This window comes from Limulus polyphemus, unplaced genomic scaffold, assembly GCF_000517525.1.
Source record: "Limulus polyphemus unplaced genomic scaffold, Limulus_polyphemus-2.1.2 Scaffold23, whole genome shotgun sequence".
Classification (NCBI taxonomy): Eukaryota; Metazoa; Arthropoda; class Merostomata; order Xiphosura; family Limulidae; genus Limulus; species Limulus polyphemus.
In genome coordinates this window covers 1,709,638-1,724,531 of record NW_013665633.1, presented here as the reverse complement: position 1 = coordinate 1,724,531, position 14,894 = coordinate 1,709,638, and the positions used below count along the sequence as shown (strand labels likewise).

General features: G+C 32.0%; 1 protein-coding gene across 1 annotated transcript in view; it reads right to left on the bottom strand.

Moving 5' to 3' along the window:
• Positions 1–14,894, bottom strand: part of LOC106458651 (ankyrin repeat domain-containing protein 10-like) — a 60,026-nt gene that overhangs the window by 5,029 nt on the left and 40,103 nt on the right. The window lies entirely within an intron of this gene.

The following is a 14,894-nucleotide window of genomic DNA, read 5'->3' as shown; positions in this document are numbered from 1 at the left end:
ATTGTTTTTCGGCTTCTTGTTACCAGAGGGTCCTAATATATATATGTATTTTTACAATTTGTATTATAAAGTTTGTAAACATTCGGTCTAATGCTGCTTTCTTTTCTACACGTTTCTGCATGTTTGTTTTTGTTAACACCCATTTCTGAGTAAACATTAACTCTATAATCTGACATTCAGGGTTGCAGTAGTGAGTAGACCAATGAAAACAAGACACATGATGGAAAATTCTACCGTTCTTTAACCTTCTACGTGATTACTATTTTTTGATCTTTTCCACTAGCTGCCATTTTTAGAACAGAGGCCTTCAACATCGTTTTAGCTTAGGAATAACTTATCTAATGACGTAAATAAACGTCATAGGTCAACTTTATGTTTAGTAGTTTTTTGGCTCTTTGCCAAGAACACGAATAAGTCATCATACGTAACGTCTACTGTGAGCTAAAATAAATTGTTCTTGAGATGTTTTTTTCCCTGCTTGTGCAATATATTCCATCTCATAACATGAACATGATATAATCCATACATTCTGAATTATAAAACTATTTTTTTTAATGTTAAAAAGTTTCCTTTTGCTTTAAAAACAAAAGGAGATATCTCATAGATAGTTCGTGTAAAATAAGTTATGATACATTGTTTAATGACGTAATATTCCAGGTAAAATTATTAAAGATAATAAACACCAATAAATATTTCGCCGCACAAACAATTAGATAAAACTGTGATCATTTAATACATTACATACATCATAATCGAACATTATAACAAGCCATGCCATTATCTTTCTCACGTAAGTTAAGCTTTATAAAGAACACAGAAACTTATTCCAATTCATAATTGTGGATGATTCTATATTATTTGCATAACATGTAACGCATATCATCACTGCTGTTGTTACAAGTTTAATGGTGTATAACTTATAAGCTGTAAGTGTTTGCTTACTGGAGTGTTTTTATTATAACTTTTTATTTTGTTAATGAGAAAAGTTACTATGGAAGTATGAAAGGGAAATAATTGCCATAAGCACAAATGACTGCGTTGATATGTGATTTTTCTTTCACGTTGAACACTGCAATTCCAACATTCCATTTCGCTTACTTCAGCAAGTTACGGCGCTGTTGGGGAGGGGAAGGGGTGGTTTGGAACAAAGGTTGTAGTACACCAGAGCTCCGAAAGACTTTTAATATTCGTATTTCTAATGTATTATATATTTTCTTTATCAATTCTACGCTTAATCTTTTTTTTTTATACATTGGCTTATTTCTATGTTCCACGGTGATCCAACGGTAAACCTGAAAGCTTATAACTCTAAAAATTGGGTTTCGATATCCACCACAATGGGCACAGCACAGAGTGTGCAATGTGTATTTTTGTGCTTAATAATAAAGAAAACCTATTTATACGTACTTTAGTACTGAATTAAGAGTCTCCCGGTGAGTCAGCGATAAATTTAGGAACGTACAAAGGTAAAATAGGGGGTTCGATTCCCCGCAGCGGACAGAGTGCGGATAGATTATTGTGTAACTTTGCACTATGAAAATAACAACTGAACTAAGGTTTAACACATTCACGACATCGTACGCCCCCGGTGGTACATATGCATATTTTCTGTTGTACGTCATATTTCGAAATTCATATATGAAGCATTTATTTTATATGGACGACTATAATAAAACCACGCCTTCCATCATGTACCACTGGTAGAGCACGGATGCCATGTTGAAAGGACAACTGAAATAAAACAAATTTACATCTAGAGATTGGCATTATATTTTTTTGTTTGTGAGTAATTGAAGCAAAAAACCCCCCAAAAAAAACACTAAAAAATAAGAAACTGTTATATAATAAGGATAGAACTATTACCATCCACAGTAGTGATTATTTTATTTGATGTCCCTTTTTTAAGCCCATAAAATTGTGAAATATTCACAATTCTTCTAAAAACGGCAAGATTAGGCTTAAAAAATTATGATCATTTGATTATTATTATTAAATCATTGTGTACACCACCAGTGGCACATGACAGCAAAAGCTTAAATGGGTAAAGACAGGACATCATGTACCACCAGTGTTGCACACAGGAGAAAGTTCTCAATGCAATCATTCTGTCATAAAACATAACATAAAGCCATAAAATTAGCTGTATCTCGGCAGAGTTCACAATGAGGCCTTACGTTCCTATTGCATAATTAGATAAATCACTTACACTGCGAACGTGTTAAAGGGCTCCGTTATAAGCCTTTGCATCAGATCCACAAAAATCATAGCAGTAGGCCTGGCTTCAGCAGCAATATAAAACATTTTTGTGCAACCAACCATGAAATTAGAACTTATATTTCTATAAAATTCAAATACTAGCTTCTTTGCATGAGAAAAGCAAAAATGATTTAGAGGATCCAAGAGATATTACAAGGGGTTGTTACGCTGCTATTAAGTAACATAGTAGCAAAAGCAATAGCAAATCAGCATCAACAAAAAATAATTTTACTGTAAATCCGTCTTACCTGAAGAAAAACAAAACACCAGATTTCTACAAAAGGTATGATAACATTATTGTAAATGATTTCCAAAAACTTTATGAAATCCTTCTTACTACAAAATATTTGAAAGTGCAAATAACATATGCAAACTATAAGTAAACAAGAAGGAATCCTAAATAGCCGCGAGACTTGAAATTCTTTTAGGCAGGATTAGAGTAAATTAAGCTGTGATACTTTTGTTTCCCTTTTTATTAGCTATATTTTTGTGCGCCAGCAATACCAAGCGTGGGGCGCGCGTATACCCGATTCAATTTACTTACTCACCAGGATCTCTACATTCCTACCCTTAAACTGAAATTCTTTTAGGCAGGATTAGAATAATAAATTAATCTATGAGACCTTGGGCGTGGTCAAATGCATCAATCGAAAGGGTTTGGCCTTCTGAGTCCAAAAGTGTAATTAGATCTCAAATCAATCAAGAGATGACGGAGCTATGAGATAAAAATTTGTAGTAGAAAAAAACAAACAAACTCGGAGCCATTCTATGAGCCGCTCGGTAGCGGCTAAAAATGCAGTACATTTTGATAATTTTTATCTCAAATAGGCGAGAAAACATAAAGTTTGTTTACGTTTTACACGAAAAAAACTGGTGTATTTCAATGACGTTTGTTGTATTTAGATAATACTCATAAAGTTATCACTTTACACATACTATATGTAAAAACCACCTTTGAAAACACGTATGAAAACTGACTCGTTAAAACAGGTTTGACAGAACGATAACTTCTTTCTAGTTTCAACTTAATACCTAATTGTTTCAGACGTAAATAAAATATGTAAGAGAATTGAAAATATATGGGATTCGAAAGTCGTGAAATAACAAAAGTTAAACAGCGAGTTTCGAAGTTTGAAACCAAATCACTAAATTACTCAGTATATTTTATTTGAACTTTTTAAGGAATTTGACTACCATAAAATTGTTCTAAAATTTTCTGTATATGCTCTAAATGGCTCAGGCCATGACTCCGTATTTTTTCTTATATAATGGTAAAATTAACTAACTTTTTTTTTATCTTTGCTGTTTTTATTATTTTTTGTTTCACCCTGGATATAAAAAAACAGTGACAATAATATTGATAACTAGTAATCTAATGTTTAGCTAGCAAATTGTTTATTATCGAAGAGCATTAACGTTTTTAGACTAAAAATATCAAGTGGATTAAATTTTAAGTTCAGTAATTCTACGGTTGCATACTTTATATGTTCAATAAATAAGCTTAAGAAATAAAAAATTTAAAAACAATCATCCTTTTCCGATCACAAATCGTTTGAACGTTCATTTTTCATTTATTTGCGCCCGTCTAAAACTTTAGTACAAAACAAATATCCGTGTCTTATATATTAATTTAATATCAGAAAACCACTTAGACCCATTTTCTTCTGAAATCTTAAATCCTACATACATGGGCGTCTAAAGAAGTTTCTTCTGGGGGTGGGCAAATTCTAAAGCAACACAATATACATATATATACTGAATGAACAGAGAAAGAAATATATTTCTCATTTTCCGGGGGGGGGTGCCCCCCCCTGTGGATGCCCATGCCTACACGATATTTTCTTACCTTCACTTCTCAATAGAGTAAGTTTTACGCTAATGCTTATTATCATACATTTTCTCAAAACTATTTAATAAATTAAAACTGGAATCAGATTTAGAAGAAAAAAGTTGGTCAAAAATATGAACATTACAAAATGTTTGCAGCTTCTTCGGGAGCGTTTCGCTAAAACACAGACTGTAACAATACAAAGTTTCAATTGGTTTAAAAAGTATGTATAAATACGTTCATACATATTTCAATTAATTAATTATAATAGTTTAACATATCTCTTACAGCCCACGATGCATAAATAGTTTTTACATGGCCGACAATGGTACACACACTTCGCTATATTCTTACATGTTAGTTTATATTTCTAAAATAGTAACAATAATAAATAATTATAAATGAAATTTATAAATCAACATTAAAGATCAATTGTTCCATGACTTCATTGATAACTTCAGAAAAAAAAAGTTTATAAAGCACTTAGCACAAATTAATACTGACCTTTATGTTATTTGTTTGAGATTATTTAAGAAATATTGCTTTTCTATTATTACTTTCTACACATGATTCCTAGTTCTGATAGAACAACTTAGGTTTAATTAGAGTTATTTATTGAATCATTCTTCTTTCGTTTATTGGGCCACGTCAGCTCCTTTTAAAAGAATAAGTCGGAGCTTTCTTAAATAATATTCCAGATCAAACTATATCATTAATAATGCCATATCGGAAGTTGACACCTATCACTAAGTTTTTGTCTTGTCGACACTAACTTAAGAAGCAGTCTTCAGGTTCAGATGTTCCATTTGATTTACAGATACTACTATACTACTCAGGAGCTACTTGATAATACTACTCTCACGAAGTCGATGAAATAGTTCTTGTACTCATGACTGAAGAAAATGTAGTTAACCGTAGAGGCGACAAAGGCACAGAAATTAATGAATAGCTTACAATATCACCATATTTTATATAAATAAAAGTAACAAAATGTACAAAACTTGGCGATTTTGTAACCTATTCATTAATTTCATAACTAACCCAAGGGGTCTTTTCAATTTTCATTTATTAATTCACAAAACTCTCAATAGGCGGAGTTGTCAACCAAAAAAGTCCCAATTTTCGTTGCATCTTACCTTTATAATAGTTAGACTTTGATTCAAACAATTGTTGGTAGTTTATTATATTAGTCCATAAAGTTTCTAGCGTGCATTTTAGGCAACTATAAACCGATAATAGCTCATTTTTAAAACGAAGACAGCATATCACACACACATGAACATAGACGTGTCTTATTAGGATGCAGGAGAAAAATAACATTAACAGATACACAATATATCTTGCTCATTAGTACGCCAAAACATCAAACGTCAATACGCGTTAATACTATGAACAGATCGCAAAACAATTGTCTTCAATTTACAAATACCATTTTGCAAAAGATATTTTAAGTAAAAAAACATTCAACCAAGAGTGATACAAAAATTCGAAACGGAGAAACAAATATATCAAACCCTGATGTTGTTATAATGATAATGTGTGAAATTCAAACTAATTTCAACAAATTACTCTCAAGAATCATTTTAAGCAAAATATCGAAAATTTAGAAAACCCGCATATTTTTGATAAGTTCAATGACACTTAGAAATTTCGTATAAAATGTTTTGTTTTTGAAGTTAAGCACAAAACTATTCATTGGGCTATCGGTGCTCTGCCCACCACGAGTATCGAAACCCGGTTTCTAGAGTTATAAGTCCGCAGACATACCGCTGTGCCACTAGTGGCCATATAAAATGAAAAAAAAAAAGAATGTATAATTCAATTATACCATTCTTATTGTCTTCACAAAACAGTGAACGCATTTTTGCCAGAAAATGCATCTCATCTGGCAGAGGTTCAAATAAAAACGTGTAAAAGATAAATGACGGAGAGTATTTAACATAACTCCGCAAATGTTATTAATATCAAGGGGTAGGCTTAACTGCTATGAGAGTACAAATGGCAATGTTAATATTATTTATACCTATTTGTACATTCTCCGATTTTAATACATGCAGTCTCGTTTCAAACAGACTCTCGCGTGAGTCCCTCACGAACTTCTTGGGGCGCTAGGGGTCACGGGAATTTCTGGTTTGAACAATATTACAGCTGTAATGGCCGATCTTCAACTACAAACATGTCCAATTATTTATTTAAACAATTACAGACATCATGTTAATCGTCATTTTTTATTTTGACTGTCTCTAACATAGACGAAACAGTAGGATATTCTATTCCGCTAGAGTAAATAATAATAAAAAAAACATGCAGATATAATCAATGAACCATTGTACACTACCGCTAATTCACAAAAAATAATTTTATAAATTTCAAAAAGTGCATGAAATGTAGACTCAAGGATATTCCGATAAAGCGTCATAAACTGATTATCACGAACAGCTATAAGCAAAGCGTTTATAACGAGAATACTTCTAGTTGTTTTTTTGGACATGTTTACTCAAATTTTCTGCAATGTTAATGCGACGCTTGTTTAATATTTAACTTCTGGCATGCTGAAGCTCTTCGGGTGTCTTTATGCTAAGAAACTACAAGTATTTGGGAAAAACGTGTTTAATAATATTAATCTGTTGGGTTTATTTGCTTGTTTGAAGTTAAGCACAAAGCTACACAATGGGCTATCTGTGCTCTACCCACCACAGGAATCGAAACCAGGTTTCTAGCGTTATAAGTCCGCAGATATGTTGCTGTGCCACTAGAGTACCAAACTGTTCACCCCCCCCCCCCAAAAAAAATAATAAAAATCAGCTTCTGTATAACGTTTGGTTAACTCCTAAAAATATTTATATTTTCTATAATAGTAGACATGAAAACATTGCATATATACTGGATGTAGCCCAAAGAGAAAATGTAATATCATAAAAAAATGAATGTCACTACGTAAAATGTTGGAGCCAAAAGTAGCTTATACTGCTGTCAAGTAATAAATGGCACCAGTAATTTTACAAATTGGAAAAATGGCACACTAATAATGACACCGGTAATGATAGCTGAGGCAGTAATGACACAAATAAAAATTTGACCAATAATAATACAAAGTAGCAAAAAAATATTATTAGCCTACATAAAAATCACAAACATCCGTTTCTCACAACTAGTGCTATTATTACCTAGATCCGCGAATAACTGTGGCTATTTCTTTCTTTCTTCAAAATATTTTTGGTGTACTGCAAAATAACAGAGAATGAACTACAAAATCGCCCTTAAATAACACTTGAATAAGGCTTAAGGAAAAATGTTTTGAGGTCTTCCGAAATACATCTTAAGAGAGCTACACAATATTAAAGTCGCTGGTGCTGCACCTCATTTTCGAAAGGAGATCAACGATACTAAGTTGTTGAATATAATTAGTAAGCAATATCCAGAACAGAAAAACCTTTTTTAAAATATTTTCGTTAATTTGTCATCAGTTTTGAGGCTAGTATTCTACCACAGAATAATATAACGTAGGTTTGAAACAATTATACAGTATGTACGCATTGCTGTTGCCATAAAAATTATATTTCTTTATTGTTACACTTCCGAGTATAGCAATAATGTTAATGGATAATTGTTGTTTATGGCTCAGTACATTGTTGTCTGATGAAGCCTCTGGTAAGAGGGCCGAAAGTTTGCAAATAAAAGTATTGGAACGTAGACAAAAGTTTGCGTATAATGCTACAAATGTTAAAGGATACTCGAACGGAAACAGTGTCTCCAAAGCTGGTGAAATGATAGTATTATCCATGTAAATTTCCTAGTAAGCTCTCTGAAAAGCTGTAAACAGATACAAAATAGTTATTACTCGAATAAGTAAAACTTCCCTAAGCATTAATTAATGTAAATAAAGTTAACATGACACGCGACGTTTCGCTAGGGTTAACTAGGTGAAACGTCGTGTGTCGTATAAACTTTTGTTTTTACCACTAGTACTGCTGATTTTCAAGCCCTCGTTTCAAGCTTTCCTAAGCCTAGTCCATATTATTCGAATAACTGTAAGTTTAGCATTACCAAGCAATGAAAGTGTTCATTCTTCAACTTCCTTGTAATTTGTCACTTATGATACTCAGTTAACGCAGACGAAACGTCGTGTGTCATATGTTTTCACCAATAATACTGCTGATTTCTATTAGTTTCTGCTAGGCCTTCATTTTAAATTCTCCTAAGCCTAGTCCTCATTATTCGAATAACGGTTAGACTAGCAGACCTCGTCAATCACTTTCCATACATACTTAGAATTAAACTAGTTTTGTGTTACTAATAAAGTAAAAAAATACTCGCACACAACTTCACTGTAGAAAATACATGAAATGACCTCGTAAATGGAATAATGTCTAAACGGTTTTACAGAAGATAGCAACATGTGTATTACAGTTAAGTTGCTCATGTACTCCAGAAGTAGCTTCTTAAAAAATGTGAAAATCAATGGTAACAAAATCATGCTGTTTTTGACAAACTCCACAATTGAGCTAATGAAGATAAAAAAGTGTTGGCATTTATAAAACCAAAATAAAAGTTTCTTAAATTCCATTCTTGTTTTATTGCTTTCCTTTTTTATTATTGTAATACTACGGTTTTGTTTATTCGGTAATAAGCATTTACTTATGACTCCTGTTATTTTTAATAATTGATTAAAATCTAAGTGTTTTTATCAAACCGGAGGGAACTATTTTTTCATACCAGAATAGTTTCGAATGTAGAGACATACTCAGCGAATCAATACATTAAGAGTGAAACTTGTAAGCAGTGCTTTCAACTGTCAGAGTAGCGTTTAGGAACAAGGGGTTGTTTTGAAGTTTCTAATAATTGCTAACGAAAGAACTAGTTCACTTAACAAATGCATACTAGGTTTCCTTAGTTACTATAATGAATAAATTATTTTGTTCTGCTTGACTGCTAGGACAGTTTCGAATGTTTGGTCACTAGCTTTGTGTTAATTCTTCTTCTGTATGACGAAGCTTTCACCTTGGAACGTATATTTGAACAGCAAGATCCTGCTACCTTAGGGCTGTATGACGAGTACAATACTTGCACCACTGGCATCGAAATCTATAGTTAGCACCAACATCTTTTACAAGTGAAAATAAGTAGGTGATTAAAATTTCTGTGCACTGTATATTTCACAACGGAAGACTTTCGAAACGTTGTCCTTTACACTTATTTTTTTACAACAGGCAGTTTTCGCCCATTCTAATGAACTTAACATGAATACTCTGCTTAAACAATCAATCAAAGAATTATGAAAATTTCTGCGCATTACCCATTTCTCAATAGAATATAAATTTCATGACTTAGTAGAAGCACACGCAAATATGAAAAAAAAAAAAGTCATGAGTGACAGTCGAACCACACACCATATATGACCATTCAGTTTTGTATCCTCGCCATTGGCAGTTTTAGATGAAGCGCCACCTACATTTAACATTAAGATGTACAAGAGAATTTTTATGCCATTTTTAAATGTGGTAAAAAATAATTTCTTTATGATCATAATTTCTGAAATACATTGTAAATAAATAAAATTTTAAAAATATTCTTTCCTAATTACATGAATGAAACATACATAACTTTTAGTGATTTACTATGAAATAATATATCTTAAACCAAAATTTATCATAATAATTCTCATCTCACTTTTTCTAAATAATCATTATTATTTGTTACTTTTATCTTTCAGTGGTGATTGGTCTATTAATGCTTGAAAACTGTTCATAACAGTTATGTATCAAAATATTATCAGTTACTTAAAAAGATGTTGGCAAGTTTATTAGCATTTCGTCAAATATAATTGCTAACAGTGAAAGTACAAGAATATAAAAATTTATAGCTTTCCTTTCGAACGTATCCAGATAACTCTTGCACTTAAAGATTTATCCCACTCGGACTACTGTGCAATTGAACGAGTATAAATTCATACACACACACCATAAATATAATGGCAATATCAGATGAATACAAGATGACAAACTTTGTGAATTATATGCCACTAGAAATGTGGAAAATCGATATGTAATATGCCAACTCATGATCTACTGCACATATAATCAATAAACAGTATCGGGAACATATAAGGTATTTTCAACCTGAATTGTACCTTATGCAACGAAAGTGTTAAACGTCCAGGCCAAGGCAGAATAATCCATCCTTAATTTCGAACTACTAATCATAAGGAAAGCAACACGCCAGTAGCACCCGCGGTGTTCAAAACCCTTTAAATGGAATAGCGAGAAAAACCTTCACAATCATGCTCCAACAATTGAAGATGCAAGCATGTTCATAGGCATATCACGTTTCAAACCTTGAGCTTCTCGATTCAGAGTGTAGCACGCTAATCAGTAAGTCAAACTCAGTTTAACAGCATCTGGACCTTTATAATACACGAAAAAAATATTTCAGGTAACTGAAAGTGCTGTTCATGTTTGAAAATTTTGTATGTTAGAATTGAAAAAACAAACAAAAACTGTGTTATATTCACAGCGATCTTGCAGCATTTAATGTAACTATATATGATAAAGCACCATATATGAAGTGTGAACAGCGTATAGTTGACAAATATGTTAGCTAATCATACGTTACCTCCAAGACTGAGCAGCACTATTTTAACTGAGACAAAGTTTACCAGTACTGCATTTATGATGCATACTCAAAAATTTTGTGAAGAGATAAATATGGGTTAACCCCCCTCTTTAAATAATGGCTATGTGGGTCTGGAGGTTGGTAGGTCTACAATTGTATTATACCAAAGGAAACAGATTTCGGGACATGTTACCATGCAAAATGGTGTTTCTGGACGAGGTATTTTTCTCTTTGAAGTATCTGCTCATCCAATTGCTAAACACATTTTCAGTCGCCACACCAAACCATTAAACCAACAATTGGTTATTTGGCGCAAAGCAACGAAGCTATCTGCGCCTTAAATTAACATATAAATGTTTTATCGAAATATGATATTACTCCAAAATGCACCAGACCAAATGCGGTCTATGCCGGATTTCCAAGTGCTAGTTACTTTAAAATTGCCGCGAAGTTTGAAGCAACAAGAAAATTGCTAATTTTTTTTCTCGAACGTTAACATCGTAGGTCTTAAACTACCAGTAGATATTTCTAACCAACTCTTTACTAACAAATAGCAAGATTGACATTTACATTATAACGCTCCCACGGTTAAATGAGAGAGCATGTACAGTGACTGGATTCAATCCTGCGATCCCCTTAGTAGCACAACGGTATATGCCAGAAAGAAGGTTTAGATAGCCGTGATGGGCAGAGCACAGATAGCCCATTGTGTAGCTTTGTGATTAACTACAAACAATCCTACGAATCCAGCGCCCTAACATCTCAAATGGTTTAGCAAGAACATTGCATAAACACATTTTTTTTTGCATTGTATAGGTAATAAAAGGTAATTTAGGCAGCTCTTAAGTGCGTATATTAAACCACTGATTACTACTTGTCATAGAGTTTTTGAACTATACAATTAATCATTTAGGAATCCAAGTTGTCACGATCAGAGTTCGCTGATGCAATGTAGATTTCTCGTAGTAGTCTAAGCTAGATTTCCATATCTCTTACTGAATCAAAAGGTATGTTGAACCATACGATTTAACCGAGTAATCATCACTGAAATAATCGTATCTGGATCAAAAACTGCAAAAGCCCAATGTTGCATAAACCCCTTTCTCCGCGTAACACCAGTTAGACACACTGGACTTCAAAACATAAATTAATTTGAAACGAGGACAATAATTTATATCGCTATTATTTGTTTTGTCATTCTAGATATATTTTGATTAACTGAACAATTATTAGTCACTTTTGCATTATGCATTCTACAAGGTACAGTTTTTTTTTTAATTTGCTAGAACTTTCTACTGCTTATTTCAATTAAACCAAAAAATTTCGGCAAAATGTTTTTTTGGCCAACAAAACTTCTACGAGCCCAGTTTTCTAATTTTGAAGATGAAATAACTAGTTAAATTAGTTTTATGTCAAGCGTTTATCGTCACGTTCCTGATAAATTATGTTCAGCATTATACACTTGTCAAAAGTTATTTAATCAGAAACGGCCACAACAAATACAATTGTACAAAAACTGAAATTGTATTTGTACAAAACTAAAATTTTTTTGTACATTTTAAACACAAACATTAAAATTTTAACAAAAACGCACATTTATAATCATTTTATGTAATGTGTTCGTTTTATTTATAAGTAGTTACCCATATCTACACGCACATTATTTCCATTTTCAAGGTTACTATACGGACTTTCTCATTAAAAGCATTTTTCTTTCTTATTTCAAATAACTTTGTATATAATGATCTATGACATTTCTTTTGCTATTAGAATTTTTCTTTCATGAAAAATTTAAAAAGGGTGACTAAATTTGCATTTTTTTTAGGTAACCCCAACCTACCCTGTTCTTCCACGACGTTTGTAACTCGGGGTTAGTTACTTTATTTCTTGACCACTGAGAACTGAATATTCGTTCATTAGTGTTAGCAACTTCCAAATCTTAAGAGTGGATGTGTTAACAAAGGAAAGAAATGATTTCTATAAAAATGAGAATGGAATAAATGTAATTATATTTTTACCGTTTGCATGTAAATTTCGCCTACTAAGCAAAAGCTGGTTCTTAAGAATACTCACATTAGATTTTTTTCCGAACACAAGCACGAGAATGATATTGTGTGCTTTAATGAAATGTCCTCTCCCACAAACCTTCATCTGGAAATGTTTTAGGATGACAATGTTTATACATAAACCCCTATATTAATGTGAACTTTGGTAGTGTCTTGAGAATTACAGCAATAGACATTAATAGACAACTACGAATTTAGGTCTGGTTTAATAAAAAAAGGAAATATGACCACACCACTGAAGCAAGACACAAACAAAGAAGTAAAATCAATTTGTAAATTTGCATATCACTATAAGGTTCACTGCTTGCAAGATAAACTTAGTCTCTCTAAATCTCAAAGATGTTGACTGTTTCAACTAGCAAACATCCACTCATTGCACATATCACAGCATGTTTTCTTTTGCAGAGTAAAGCTAATATGGAAAAGAGCAGAAATATGAGTAAATATAAATACAGAATTGTAGTTATGACACAATGATTCATGGCTCTTTTGCTTGCTGCAAGTTGTTTCACTACCAGATCAAGAAATGAAAATTGATTTGTTCAGATTTCTCTGTAAAAGTGCCAGAGTACTGTTTTCATTGCCTGTGTGAAATTGAAGCTTAGCAGTTTCTCACAGCACGTTTTATGTTACTGGTGCTTCTCAAACTCACTGCAAACAGTTGATAAACTACGTTCCAACATTCTGGCATAGGATGCACTAGAACACTGCATTTTCCAGTTCTTTCTGGCATTGTGACTAGCCAATACTGGAGAAATCTTGATGACTTTGTGTGAAAGTATTCTTCATGTTCTAGGTAGCTCACAAACCATTCTTTCTTATAGGAAAGTTTACTTCAAGTTCTATTAACAGAATTATTTGGAACAGTTTTTTTTTATATTCTTTTTTCCCAGAACATTCTTTATAATTCGTTTCTTCATCCAAAATATAATTTCTCCAACAATTTTTTAGGTTGTTTTCAGAATAATGATTCTGCACAAACAGGACAGTCATTTGCTCCAACAAAAGGCAATTTTATTCCTTCAAGTTTGGCTGGATTCTTCCCAAGAAGGAATTCTAGAAGCCAACTTTTTAAATTGTACAAATTTTTAAAAATCTTTTTTTCAATATCCAAACATCTTTTTCAGCTATGTATCGCAAAAATCACATCAGTATATTTTTTGTTGTTTTCAGTTTTGTGACAAGAAAATGCTCCAATTTATCACGAGTACACTACTCATGGAGTACATGTTCTCATGGCAGCACAATATTCTACTAAGAAATTATGTTCACAACCTTACATAAATAAACAAAAAATTATCTACCACCAAGAATGCTTTATAGCATTATAAAAACAGGTAAATACACAATACAGTGTAAAGTAATTTACAATAAAGTTTAAACCCACACTAATGGAACAATACCAAATTTAAATGGAAACCAGTTTGACATATCACATCCTCTTTATGAGTTTCCGTTTAAATTTAGCAGGGTTCCATTAGTGTGGATTTTAGTTTTATAGCATATTTACTAACACTGCTGAATAATGTACAATATTATTTCACTGAAATTATAAAAGCAAAATGTACGTAATCTACATACACTTTTAAATATTTTCATAAAAATTCCCTTTATAAAATATTGCTTGGAGAATAAAAAAAAAAAACTCCTAAAATCATAGGATGCCAAAATTAGAGAAATACAAAATCATAAAATTATATCAAATTTCAAATATCTAATACATGAAAGACTAACATTTCTCAGATGACAACTTTTTTTTAGTACTTTAATATTATAAACTCAGCTTTTCTGACAAAAATCTGTTGTTCATATCCCTCATCAGCGATGAATTTACTAACATGAAGATCTTAAAACTTGATGCAAATGTAAATAATAAAACAAGATTATCATTGAAAAACGTTTATAGAAACTGCTATCAAAAAACACAATAAAACAAGTTTACACAATAGACTGAATGAGCTTGTAAAATTTTAAGTAATGCACAATGAGAACATTTTTTTTTAAATATTTGTTCTGTATTAAACAGCAAAATAAACACAAACTGACATTACTTTCTACATTAAATCAAGTGTTGGTCAAAACAAAAATTAACTACATCCCAAGTAATATACCTTTTGTGCCACTTTGAAAGA